Below are 14,739 nucleotides of genomic sequence, written 5' to 3' on the forward strand. Positions count from 1 at the left end.
ATGTTTTTTCCTTTGTTTAGTTCATAGCTTTCATTAATGTTAACTGAACAGCCTGATGAGCGAGGTAGAGGTTGTCTAACGCAGGCTACTGTATCTGCTAAAATAGTGGTCAACACCACTACTCGAATGCATAACTGACACAAATAATGGCTGGACATATACTTTTGTGGGGTTTATTTTGAAATTATAATGAAATAAGGCACTCGCTGCTATTTTTCTCATAGAAGTAAACAGCAGCACGCAGTTTTGGTTAGGCTTACATGTACCACGTGATCACTGTAGTGGTGACATCAAAGCATGTGATCCCAGTGTCATCACCTACACCCATGTGACGCAAATATTTCCCATCACCGTGACAACCAGACTAACAACCGACTCACTATACACTAATACATTATATGGCTCCTACACTGACATTGTTTAATCCAGCAATCTCAATGCAATCTTGGTAACGGATTTAAAGAGGACAGTAAATAGAGGTATGGAGTGTACACTTTACTCTGTATATTTCCAACAGCCACGGTTTGCACCACTAGCACCACTTTGGTGTACCGTGGAAAGCTGTACAACAAAGAAAGTGAAGAGTCAGTGTTGTAATTCACATAATCAATTGCTAGTGTACTCTAGACAGAAACTATTATTATTACAATAATTAAACTAACAATTATTTGTTATGTATATAGAATTAACACAGGAGTCAACACTCAACATGTCAGACAGCCTGTCCAATATGGCAGAAATAGTGGAGGAGACGGAGGATAAAACAGTCATCAGTGAACATCCTCAAGGCAAGGAAGGCCCAATGAGAGAAGGTAGGTGGGGACGAAGAGTTACCTAAATGGATAAGTTTGGCTTTAGAAGACTGCCTGTTGACAATCTGTCCTCTGCCTTTAGATATTATTGGACATATGCGGGAGCACATGGCCTTTCAAATGGAGAGAGAAGTTCAAAGGGTAACTGACTAATGGCCTAAATTGTTTTTTTTGGTTTTCTCGCAGCTTAATTACAGGCAGTGTAAGAATCGTATAAGGTTTTACTAACAGTACAGGTTCTGATCAACCAATCTAGAGTTTGGATTGTGTAATAAAGGAATGTGATCAATGTTTGATAATCAAAATCCTATAGCCACTCATGAAGCTGCCATTAAAATAGTTTAGAAACATTAAAAAAGAACTAGAGGAAATATCCCAAGTAAAACAACTGGATCGTGAGTGATTTTGATCTTCAGGGCAGCCTAGTCTAAGAGAGAAAACATTTTCTAGTACAGTTCTTTGAAAATAAAAATATGGTAGTATATTCAAAACAGTGAGGCTCATTATTTATTTGTCATTAAGGTTTAAACTCATGTAATAAATGTGTTGAACTGAGATGGGATTTTTTATATCCTTTTTTCTCTGTACTGTAATTCACTGTGCCTTAATTGTCTTCAGCGCTTCCTTACCCTTTTCTTTTTTTTTCCTCAGACCAAGTCGGAGATCAAGAAGACTTTGAAAGAAATTGCTATAAAGAGGGAAAATTTAGCAAAACTTCAATTAACCAATGACCAAGTGAATTACACCGTCAAAAAGTACCTTAACATTGCGAAGTGTTTTGGGCAGCCCAAAGCTCTGCAGTGGTTGGTACCATGTTGTGTCTTATGACAAAGAGTATTTTATCAGGTGCTGTCATAACTTTAACTTTGTCTCTGTTGTCAGTTTGGTAGCGGAGATCAAGAGGACAGCTGGAAAAAAATGGACCTATGAAGGGTAGCTTTATAATTATACATGTCTTTAGGATAGAGTGGTGCTCTTTTCTGAACCAGCCTCATTCTTCTTCTTAGAGACATCCACAATTCTGAGGAAATACTGAATGAATACAAGAAGTACAAGATCATTATCTTCACGATGTCGTGTTTAGACACTCAGGATGAGCAGGTCACTGAGCTTCAGGAGGCAGTAAAGGACATGGGTAAGTGAATCAACAGGAAATAGTTGGAGGTCAGAGCCATGACTCTTTATTCTCTGATCAACCTTTTGTTACATCAATGTTGTTTTAGAAATACTTGCTAAAAATGCTACTGAGAATTGGAAATCATTCAAAAAAAAAAAAAACGAACCCTGAAAAACTCCCCTTAGTAGTTGTCAGGCAGAAGTTCGTGTAGTCTTTTAATGACAGATAATAATAATGTTCACACAGGTCTGGAGTTCAGTCCAGATAGAGTGCCGCCTTCAACCAAAGAAGCCATGCCGTCTTCAACCCAGAGTGACACACTGTAAGGGCAGACCAACACAATCAGTAATCCAAGTCTAAAGTTATGAAAAAGGCTTAACATTCTTAAAAGTAAAAGCAGCATATCCAACACCCATAATAATTTTAATTTTAGGTTAATTGCCAAATGAGCAAAAAAACTGTATCTACCAAAAAAAAATCCTGATAAAAGGGAAAATGAATTGTTATTTTCTTTTTTTTAAATTTCAGGACCACAGACTGTAACCTAAACAGTGACAGAATGGAATATGATGTAAGATTTCTTAAATTTGATATCATCATCCTGAATGTTTGTGGTGTTCCAAATGTAGATTCACTTACTCTATCTTTGCAGGACAATCTGAAGCAGTACCTCACTGATTGCCAGAGGCTAGTGGATCTGTCTGATGGGACTCGGAACCTGTCTCTGACTCAGAATTCTAGAAATATGGATAAAGTGATGGAGCAGACCATTGAGACCACCAATGAGATACGGAAGAACCTGTGAGAATCATACTTATCTAAAATTACAGTATTAAATGAAGAGTATCAATAGCAAAAAGACCTAAAAGGCTCTTGGGGAAAAAAATGGAAAAAAAAATCTTTTTTCTGTGTGAAGGCTAAATGAGAAGGAGAAGCTGATGTTAAAGGAGAATGAAATGAAGGACAGAATTGAGAGAGAGAAGAAGAGAGCTGTCATGCTCAAAGACCTGATTGAGCTCCATGAATCATTGCACTCACTGGACCAGGTAAGGAGGCTGGGTATGTTGTACTACCCTTTTTTTGTAAAGTGGCATCAGAAAATTGTTTTGACATTTAATTTCTTTGTCTTACTTGTAGGATGTAATGATGCAAGATCTGATGAAGAAGATGGATGAAGTCTATTTCTACTGTGTGGACAGGCAGATTGCAAACCTAAGCACCTTGGAGAAACTGTCTACCACAGAGAGACGTATGCATTTGCTTTTACAGCGACTTGAGAGTGTCCCTGAAGAACTGTTGAAGAAACTGAGGTTTAGCAAAGCGCGCGAAAGGAGGAGCAGGTTTGTCTTACACAACATAAGGCTCCAAGTGTGTTGTTTATTACTGAATATTGTACATGCTGTATTTGATTTTCAGTGTCCTTTTTGGGTTTTGGTATGGGAAGATTTTAAGTCTGCTTGATTTAACTACCTCAACTTAACCTTAACTTTCTACATAAAGGTTGAACTGTGCATAAAGCCAACGTATTGATTCTGACTCAGCTAGCAGGTTATTAACTAGCTAGGTTATTTCTTTGGTCTAGTTGCAGTTTATAGTATAGTGAACTCGAGGTATAAACTCATTATTTTTCCTTAGAGAGCATATTACAACTCAACCCCTTCTTATATTAAATTTGCCATTCCAGGCTAGATCAAGAACGGCTGCAAAAAGAGGCGGAGAGACGCATGGAAATGAGAAAAATAGAAACAGGAAGAGCTATAGAGCCACCAAAGAGAACTGTGAGTCACTAAACAATAATATATCAGTAAATAGACCAAATATTTTACTCTACTTTAAAACATTACTCTGTCATTATACAAAACCTTTTTTTTAAGACTGGAAGAAAGCTCATGCCCAGACACATGCTTGTCAAACCTAAAGTAAAGGCCAGTGAAGAGGCCACCGATGCAGTAGACGACTTCAATATGTATCTCTTCGATGAGGACTCAGACTAAATGAAATAGTCTGTATTAATAAAGATGCTTAATTGCATATTGCATGGTCATGTTGCTTTGCCTGCACATTTGTGATTTGTCATCAATGAAAATGTAGGAATCTTGATCATTGAAGAGTTCCAGCTCATCATCGGCAGATATAGAATATAATTTTAAACCACATTTAAGAAGGTCTTGTAAGTTTTATAAAATTTTAATCTCAATAATATGGTTACCCAGTTATGAGGTGTTTAGCCTTCATTGAATAACTATCCCTTGTTTTTACTCTTGAGTAAAATGTTGCTCAGTAACTCAACAGATGCGGTGCTGCTTCTGTGATTGGCTGAAGCAGAAGGTGCCTCTCACAGATAGTGGGGTGCAGTTTGAAAGATTGGCTACATCAGATTCTGGTAAGAATGTCCACAATACATATGAATGTAGGAACTGTATGAGAATGACTTTTAAGTGGATGTATTTAATATTTAAAACGAAAAAAAAACATCTAATTTAGACCACTGCCAGCTGGAATATTTTTGAATAATATTTCATATTGAACAGCCAAACTTCACATTTCAGGCATTTTAATATGTAGTTTAAAAGTTTTTTCTTCATCTTATGTCTTTATTATTATTTTACTAAGAGGTCTTCCATAATTTAGGTAGTAAGATAATCTCTTAGCCAGCTCAGAAGTATTAACCCCAATAGAGTGCTTACCCTCCCCATTGTCACCATCATTGACCCTGCTGGTCTCACACGATGTAGCCAACTACCAGCTTATCCACTTACTGCATACTGGACCAAACACTATCACCTCTATCATCCATTACACAAAGACTGCCTCTCCTCTGATTTTTGTCCTGCTATTATGGCTTCTAGTCCTACTCTATATCGATTACTGCCAATGCCTTTCCAGTTATTACCTACTAAAAGTGAGCACCACAAAAATGTCAGTGTAGGTGTGTGTGTGTTTTTTTAGTATCCTTGTCTTATGGAAAATAATGAAGACTGTCAAGCTCTATCTCAGGTGGTGCAAGTTTACAGATTTTTCAGGCTTGACCCATAGTAGTGACATTGATACTTCAAAAGGTAACTGAAAAGTTTTTGTTTTTACAGCATATTTTAAGTACCGTAATGCAGTTATTTATTGAACTCAGACACCCACAAGCTCCATTTTAACCTTTTACTTGGTGCCATCTGTTGGTGATTGTAGGTAGCACGGCTGATGTTCAGTTTTAATCCTTCTTCAGGAGGATTTATGGTCGTAGAAATTCCTAATTTATATGTGTTGGCAGGAATGGCTGTTCTCTCTGGCTATGTGTATCTTTTGCAGACTGGTTATTAGTGTTCAGGGGAAGGTGATATGAGGTTTGCACAGAGAAAGGTGTATTAAAAATAAATACATTTCTTCATTGTGTAGATCCTGCTGAGGAACTTAAGGAGCAACAAATGAGCTGACCTACTCATCTCCTGAGCAGAGGCATAGAGGAGGAGTTAAGAATGGATTTTTCAGAAAGAACTAAAAACCTTCATTCAAGTGAAATCTGTATATACACTTAGACTATTTTAGAATAAAAAAGAAATCTAAATTTGTCATATATTGACATACAAACTCGTCAGCTGGTTCACTCTGGAATTAAAATGTAAGTGTGGTTAACAACTCAGGCCAACCCACATGTATTTGCTTACTTTGGTTGTTGTTTTTCCACCTATTAAGGCAACTAACAACCTAAAGCTTTTTTATGAATAATGGGATTTTCAAATAATTCACATGGAGATGGTTAAATTTAACAGTGCTGCTTCTTTCACAAATCATTAAAATTCACCATACTCTATCATTATAAAGCTATCATCAATTTATCCAACTGTTTTTGTCTCATCCTGTTTACAATGGGCCTTTACAAAACACAAAACCTTAAATTTTCCCATAGCAGAGTGCAGCACATCACACGGCAGTGGGAAGAACAATCAGCCAGAGCTTAACGGCGTATCAAAAGCCTCACAGTTCCTGAACAGCCGCTTTTAGAGGGGGTGACTCTTAGAATGCTTCAGCTTGTTTGTCTCATGGTTTAAGTGCTGCACATAGCCATGGAAAGATCATTAAATCACTGTTTTACCACTTGGCTTAATCCTTACAACAAAAGAGGAAGATACAAAAAAGAGAAAAAGGAGAGAAAAAATGGTGGGCGAGATTAAGTAGAAACTTGATGGATCTAAACTGACGGCTCTGTTTCCCAGCGTTGCTAAGGAGAGTTAAGAATCTTGATTCCACATCTTCCAGTCTGCAGAGTGGCTGCTGATCGGACATTCCCTGTTACCCCTGCAGTGGCCAGCCTCGCTTTTAGTGTCCTCTGCTGTGGCCATCTGCCGGATTACCCAGCAGGATATATTTTTATAGAGAGCATCCTATTCATATCCTGCCTGCAAAGGTTTACATTAAGGTTGAACTCGGGTGCACTTACAATAGCAGATGAAATAAGCTCTATCCTTCTTACAGCACCCCTCCCCATCTTCTCACTATTTGGGAGACTGATAGCACCGGGTTGAAAGGGGCTGCTTCACCGTGGCATGAAAGAGGATCTCATGTTTGTCATTGTTTCTTCTAATAGGCATCAACAGGCCAACTTCTCTGTGTTACCATACAGGTGAACTCATTCCTGGGAAAATGTTTTTTTCTTTCTCAGCCTTGTAGGCGCGATGGCGTCCCCCTTTTTCCTTGGCCTAACGGGATTAGTCGTGCCAGTGCTACCCCGGCTGTCACGGTACTGTCTACTTCCCATCTCTTCTCTGGGCCTCTAATGTGATTAACCCATTCCCTGTGGTCCAAATGGTTCTGGAGGGTGGGTAGAGGTACAGAGGGGTGGATGGGGACATCTCCTTGGCATGTTCCTCCCCATGCCTAACTTGCCATCACTGGTACATTTGACAGGCAGGAAGGACTGAGGTCGAAGGTCTGTTTGGGTGTGGAGATGAGTGTCTAAAGGAAAAAAATTAAAAGATGGTGACACAGTTTAAATTACGTTTAATTGAGTTATTATCTTGGTAACATTTTAACATTAGAGTACTTTTTGTATAGAATCTGTTTTTTTTGACCTGGAGGCTTTTCCTCCATGCGAAAGCAGTAAGGTGCAACACTTAAACAGCTGTGTTTGAGCCTCATCACAGTCTATTCAAACACCTCAATCAGTAATGAAAATCTGGTCAAGCTGATTTGTATTATGGCTTTTGCTTTGAAAGACTTCAGCCCTGAATATTTACTGCTTGCTTAAGTAGAGACAATAATGATTGCCTACGCCCATCATCTTGTCAAATGTCAGTGTAGTGGGGCTTCGCCTGTTTAACACATGTCACGCTCATTTTCAACTCATCTGTTGCAAGTCTTCTTCGGGGCATCTGCTGCACACAGAGGACCACATGGCCTTTGCCACCGCTCAGAGGGAGAAGCCTCAGAACCTTAAAACTTGAGCTGAAATCACCTTTACAGTACTGAGCACTTGTCACTTCACATTTTATCTGTGTGATGACAAAGCGTACTGTAGCTTCATGGTATAATGCGAGAAATTCATTAACATAATAGTAAACTAACAAATTAGATTCCTGTTGGCAAAATCACTAGAAGTGAAAGATACACAGTCATTATTACATTAAATCTATCTATTCATGCTTATTGATTTTCCGTAAAATTTAAAAATACATTCTTAATATTGTATAAATAAATACATGAATAAATGTATTTAATAAATGAAATAAAAGCTTAATACTTTAATTTTTCTTCTCTGTGGAAAAACTGCTGTTTCTATTCAACAACATCCACTGGCATGCTGTGTTTAGTGGCGCTTCACGTGAGCCCACAGTCATGGTCAGGCGACGGCATGGAGAATTAAGAGTCTTAATTAAGATTTTTTTACAACTCTGCATGCGCTGTTCGTATGCGAGACAACAGGCTGAATAGGGTGGGCTACGGTGGGTATTTTAACCAGCTGCCTGCTCTGAAACAAACCCCTAAGTTAACATGAAGATCCACACGATGAAAGAGTCTCTGTCACTTTAGTTTTTTCTGCGCCAAGATAGTCTGTAATGTGGTTTTTATATCAGAGTACGGTCTTGATACAGCAGAAGCTATATAGTTTAGACATTACTCAAAGAGAAAATAGAAAACAATTCAACATTGTGGTCGAAAGACAATACCAGGCATGAGGGGGTGGCACCCCTTGTGTGGAGGTTTGGTGGGTTTCCAATCCTGATATCCAACCCAGGACCATGTAATGGAAGCTGACACTTATTGTATTAGTAGGGGCTAATGAGTGTCTAAAAGCCTGTGTGACTGTGAGCGCCGAGGAATCTCATCGTGTGTGTAGGGTGGTAGGAAGAAAAGACAATATCTCTGCAAAGTAAAAGAGGCCATGAAGTGCAGCCTAAAAAAAAAGAAGTCCACCACCGTCACTGCACATCTCACAGGAGGCACGCGAGGCCTCAGAAAGGAGTGTGCACTTGATCTCTAATAGAGATATGAGGAGAAAATGAGTGGCCAGCTTTATTTGAGGCCTATTTCATTAAACACGTCACAAAGATAAGTTTTAGTGCAAAATCCTGTGCTACTCTATAATGCAGCTTCTAAGCAGCTAAAGACAATATCAAAAGGATACTTGGTTACCTTGAAGTGGGTTTGTATGCAGTATTTCTACCCACATTGCATTATCCATACTAAAAGGTTATAGGTAAGTTCCAAGTTAGGGAACAAGGCATAATAAACTGCAGTGGACAGGATCACCTTAAGAAGGCATTAGCAGTTTAATTATTTATACTACTGAGAATATCATGCCATTTTATTTTGCCTGATAGCTGGAGCTGCTATATTGGTCTCCTTGAACCAAATCATTTGTGATTCAACCATGACATGAAACAAGAAAGCAGAATAACTTAATATATATTTAAATGACATTAGAATTTCTGCAACATCATTAACTTTTAAGAGTGCAGTACCACCTACTTACCACAAGGTGGATATCTAACTAAATGAGTTGAACATCATTAACAAGCAGAAAGTGTCATGTCTTAATCACTTCTTGGCTAGTAATAACTATCTATCACACTATAACTCACTGTCATTGACATAAACAGGCTTACATCACATATACTAAACAGCTGTACACCAGTAGATTTCAGTGCATGGCTCCAAAAGAAATGTTGTAGCGGTTGAAAATTGGTACTTCCCATAGAAAGAAAAACCACTCTTTCTCAACACAGGCTCTTCACGTGGTCTCCATTATCTTATGTGGCATTTACTGGGTTACAGAGGCACTGAAACCATGAGGCGGCAGAATGTGTGCAAATGGGTCATATGGGCTACAGAAGAGACAATGTTATCTGAGAGCAGCAGATTAGACAGAATGTCCATATTGTCACATCTTTGGTCAAACCCACTCCTGCATTATCGGGTCAGTGCTGACTTGCAATGTTAATACATTTAACAGCAAAGTTATTGACTTCAAACTTTTTGCAAAATCAGAGAGTTGAACTGTATGTACATTTAATGAGAACTGAATAACCCATCTCCCTCTTTTTTGACCATGGACTATTAGTTCAGTCTGTACATTCTCTCCCGATTGCCCTTTTGTATTACAAGAAAATAATACACATTTGTAAAACATCTAACTGCATGTTCAATTTTTAGATCTTATCAGCAAATTTTATTATTAAAAAATGACAACAACATAGCAGCAAACAGTCATCCATGCATGTGCTCCTTCACCAAATTGTCTGAATGCTGAAATTCTTGTCATTGTTACAAGCAGCCTAACGTTCCATTTCACAAATGCTGCAGATTTTTTGTGACACTTTCACTGATGGATGGCTTTGAAAAAATAATGTTGTCAAACCAGGAGGCTGTCAGCTGAAGGCACATGGCCCACTGGAGATATAATGACATCAAGGAACTGAAATGAAAGTGGGCTTTTTAAACAGGCCGGTGCAAGCTTACACTTGGTACACAGGTCAGCTTCAGTGCGCTCATCTGAACATAACTCAGGTTGACACAATTTGACCTCAGCCGGTACCCCTCTCTGCTGGTCTTTGTTTTCACCCTCTCCCTTGGGAGTTTCATTTAATACTATCCTTACACATTCTAATAAATTTTCTAGTCTTCTAAGCTCTCATTTCTCAACATTTGCTTTTCCATTATTTCTTGAAACTCTTCGTCCTTTCAGAAATGATCCTTTGTAGGCCTTCTGATAGAATTGTTTCTCTTGTTCTGGCTTTTAAAGGAAAAGCCTCTTTAGAGGCTTGAATGAAGAGGCTATTGTTGACAGCTTTTCTTAGATGTTCCAAATATGGCACATTTTAAAATTGTAACTTTTTTTAAGTATTACATTCATCTTAATGTCTAGGATGCAATGTTTGTCCTGCATATGAAAGTTCTCTTGCTAAACTTTCCATGAGTTTGGCTAATTGATAAGCTTTACTTACTCCCGTTTAGAATGAATAATTCCAAAGATTTCACAGTCAAATGAACAGCAAAAGAGTAATATGTTTAATGCTGCTCAGCACAAAAAGAATGTAATCTTTGCTTTTGTCTGTGGTTTTAATCTTAGCATCAAGCAGAGGAGTGTCTTAAACCAAATGTTAAACTGACAGGTGCCGTCTCCGTTTCGATCCAGATTTTTGCCCCATAGAGTGTCTTAGAAATGCAATGTGAAGCTTGCAGATATGGTAGAGGTTTGAAGATCACACTTAAATCATCACATACTTTTGCTCAGAGTACTCAAAGTATTTTTTATTAAAACACTTTGTTGGCTGATGAGCACAGCGATCACTCCAGTGACCTAGCAGCACTTTCTATGTCTTGTTGTGCACAAAGCGCAAATGTTTGAACACCCATTTAAATTCTTTTTAGGAAGAATCTAAACAAAAAAGCATCCATCATTTAGAGGTAGCAGGTGGATGATTGTACACGGTTGACCGATCAGAAATAAAAAGATGCCCGAAAGAGCATTCAGCATGGGGAAAGCCGATGTTCCTCATTAGTGTTTGGATTCTGCTTCCTCGTGCAGCATCCGGCATTCTTGCAACAAACCAACAAAAAAGTTAAGCCACAAAACATTCTGTATCTTTTCAGCGGAAAAGGTTCCCCTTTGGGGGGCCAGTGCAGCCCTGTTTATTCTCTAACAGTGAATGGGGGTGAGGTGTGAAGCTATGAATACTGTGAGGTCAACCCACCATGATGCTGTAAATACTAACAGGGCCAGTCTGTAATGAGTGAGGCCACGGCCCAGCACTCTATTCAATCTTTTAACCAAAGAAACTAAACAGGGAACAGTGTTGCTCCCTAACAAAGCTACACATGAATAGGGATACATTTACAGCTGACAAAATGAGAAACTAATTGTTATTGATCTCACATTAATCTTGTCTGTAACTTCAGCTGCTGGTGTTTAGTTGGATTTTAGGATATATGACGCTATCAAGATACATATTGGAATGACTAAGAAAAAGAAGAAAAAAGAGAACAGAAAAATGCATCTGTAAAACATTCATAGATACAAAAATAAAAAAATCATTTGGATTGTTAGACTAATTTCAAGTGACTAAATGTTGTGCATGGCTATGTTGTTTTGACTGGCGTGGGAGGATTTCCACCTTCACAGGCAGCCTGTGGAGATCCTTAACACTGAGGTTAAATGAAGCATGGGGATCATTATATACAAACACCTTCAAATGTTAATGAAGCATTTGTCTCCATTTTTTGTGGATTAAATCAACAATATATATGTAGCCACAGCTATGCTGCTTCACTTTTCACATTTTTTTTTAAAGAATATTGAATGGAAAGTTGTGACGTCTCAGTTGTGCCTTGCAGAGAGCTCATGAAGCAGACAACAGGATTTAATCAGGAGAACATGCAGCTTTGTGTTGGCAATATGGGGCCTAATATAACAAGCATGTCTAAGAGGAAACTTCCACCACAGTGCACTTCAGTAAATCAGTAACTGTTTCTTTACTCTGAGAAAGTTAGTGAAGGTTCATTTTTTTCAGATGATGATGAATGAATAGTGTATATCTATGTGTGTCTGCAGATAAAGTGCACTGTAAACAGAAACATCTCAGACACCAGTCTTTGCATATTAAACCATTAAGCGAGGAGTCACTGGCAGCAGATCAGTTTTCTTACTGAGTAACTGCAGTTTCACCATCTGCCCATAGGATGTCACTATATAGATGATTATCTTAGCACAACTGGAGCATACAGTGTGTTTCTAAATGTGAGGTGCTGATGAAAGAAAGTCATTTGTGCACACTTAGAACTTAGATTCAATATAAGTGCTGATGTAAGGTGATGACAATCAAACTAAAGGATTGTGTAAGAATGCATTGATTTTTACTTTACAAAACACATCTTGTTAAGTCTAAATCATCCATCTTATATACATAACAAGCAGTTGCAGCACTGAACTTGTAGTTCCATTAGTCTATGATAGACTTTTCTGTGAAACAACATGTAGGTATGCTAAAGTTTGATGCCTTTCACAGTGACTAGCTACTCCTACGTTTTAGTTTGGCACTAAAGCACGTAAAAGATGCAATGACATTTACAAGACATTCACGTGTGTGGAGATTGTATAGCATGTTAAGGTCAAAATGGAAGCTGTGTTGTGGGATTCCTGAAAGGATTCATCCCTTTCTGGGAATTTTAGGTATGGATAGTCACAGTCTCTTCTGGTGGACCACCAAATGACACAAGAAAAATGTATCATATGGGCTCAAAAATATTCTTTAACTGAATATTGTGCATATTTTTTTCTGAATAAGATGTGGTTCACCACTGTCCTAACCTGCCTCTCTGGGTTTCACATTGAACTCGATCTGTATGTCATTCCTGTCTGCAGCTGCAGTTGTTGCACTCCTGCTTGCAGTTTCCTTGGCCTTTTTTCAGTTTATGACACTATTTGGGTTAACATCAGTGGATCACTATCACTTTTTAAGTATTTCATTTAACCCATTTGGGTTCACATGTTAACAGTTTAAAATTATTTGTGTGTGTTATCTGATGGTGCCTCATTTAAAATATTATTGAAAGACAGTTAAGAAAAACTACATCTAAGGAGAGATTCAGGCAAGACTTTACAAGGCTCACATACAAAAATTAAAGATGTTTGGGCGTTAAATAATTTTACTAAAACCTCTTGATGAAAAGAAAAAAAAGGTAACTTTATACCGTGATATTGTTTTAGCAGACACTGTAACCTTTAAATACCTATAGCTGTTTTTAATCCAAATAAAATCAAGGCTAATGCTTCATTACTAGGTATTTTTACATAATGATCCTCATGCTGCTGCTGTTAATTTTTTTATTAACGCAATTACCAAGCTCTTAGTGGACTGGGTCACAGAGGTCTAATTACCCTGCGTCATGCTGATAAATAGTTGGAGGTGTCTCTGAGCAGGTGGCCCCTGAGGTAAGAGGGAGACATGGGGCATACCGAGGCGGGCAATTACTGGATGAATTTCACTTTAATAAATGTTGAGCTACATTTGGAAATTCAGATAACAGAGCTTTCTGCCTAATGGGTGCTGCACTGAGGCCACTTGAGCAAGAAAATGATCTGAAAGAGGGTTTAATTAACACAAGCTACATGATCCAGGGAGCGCGTGACAGAATGTTAAAGTGAGGGGGAGAGCACACAGCTCAGGGATAGTATGAAAATTAGTGAGGAGGAGGGTGAGCTGGGGAAGGGGGAGAGGTTGGCTTGCCAACTTTTATTTCACAGGTTTAAAGTCTAGAATGTGCTCCTGGTTTTGTAAATTACTACAGATGCAAAAGCGAAAGTCACAAACATGAATATGATGACTGAGGAGATACAGAGTGTCAGGACTGGACTCTGACACCAGCAGTTAAGAACAGGACTCTGTTCTTAACTGCTGGTGTCTCACATCTGAATCCACTTTGTCTCCTTTAAGGTTCCATGATTAAGTTTAGTTTCTAAAAAATTAGGTTAAGCTTCTTTGCCCTATGGTAATACTATTCTCACATCAGCACTCTTTTCCTCTTTTTTTAGCAGACAAAGTTGGCACCTTCTTTCATACAAAGTCAACAAAGAGTGCTAATTTTTGTATTGTGTTGTGTATTTAATTACACTCCTTTTCTCTCATAATGGAAAAGAATTAGAGTCTTGTCACAGATGAGTGAAAACTGCCTTGTAATGTGTTTAATATTGTAAAAGTGTCTTTTTCAACCCAAGCTATACTGAACTATGTAGTCGTGACCAAACCCCAATACTGAAGACAAAAGTAATAATCCAAAAAGTAAAGCCCAGTCTCCTGGGTGCAAATCTGAGGATTTTATAAGACTTCATCATGGAATTCTTTGGCATGAGGATGTTCTAGTGTGGCTTTTTTCTGTCCTTATCTTTCTGGCTCTTGTTGCTTTTCATAAAGAAGGCAATCATGTGGGTAAAAACCCAAAGACTGTTGTGAAACAGAATGTAGGAAGCCTAACCACTGCAGGGAACATCTTCCCTCATTTGGTGTTTTGCTGATTCTAGTGTAGACCAATATGACACCCAGGGCTTACATGTGTTTATACATTTGCATCATTTTTACACTCGTCAGACCATTTAGTGAGTCCTCGTACCCTTTGAAATGTTCCTCCTCTGTACTTTACTTCCTGTTGGGTCGGACTAATGCACTGACAAAAGAATGCATCATAAACTTTCTTGACTTTTTACCTCCAACTGAAATCACTGTAAATAGCAAAAGCATTGCTTCAGCCTGCTTGTTAAGCGATGAAATGAATCTCCCAGTTTCCAGCTCTCTGATGATGCACAACACTTCTAAGTGGTACCTA

This window comes from Parambassis ranga, chromosome 14 (genome assembly GCF_900634625.1).
Source record: "Parambassis ranga chromosome 14, fParRan2.1, whole genome shotgun sequence".
In the NCBI taxonomy this organism is placed as follows: Eukaryota; Metazoa; Chordata; class Actinopteri; family Ambassidae; genus Parambassis; species Parambassis ranga.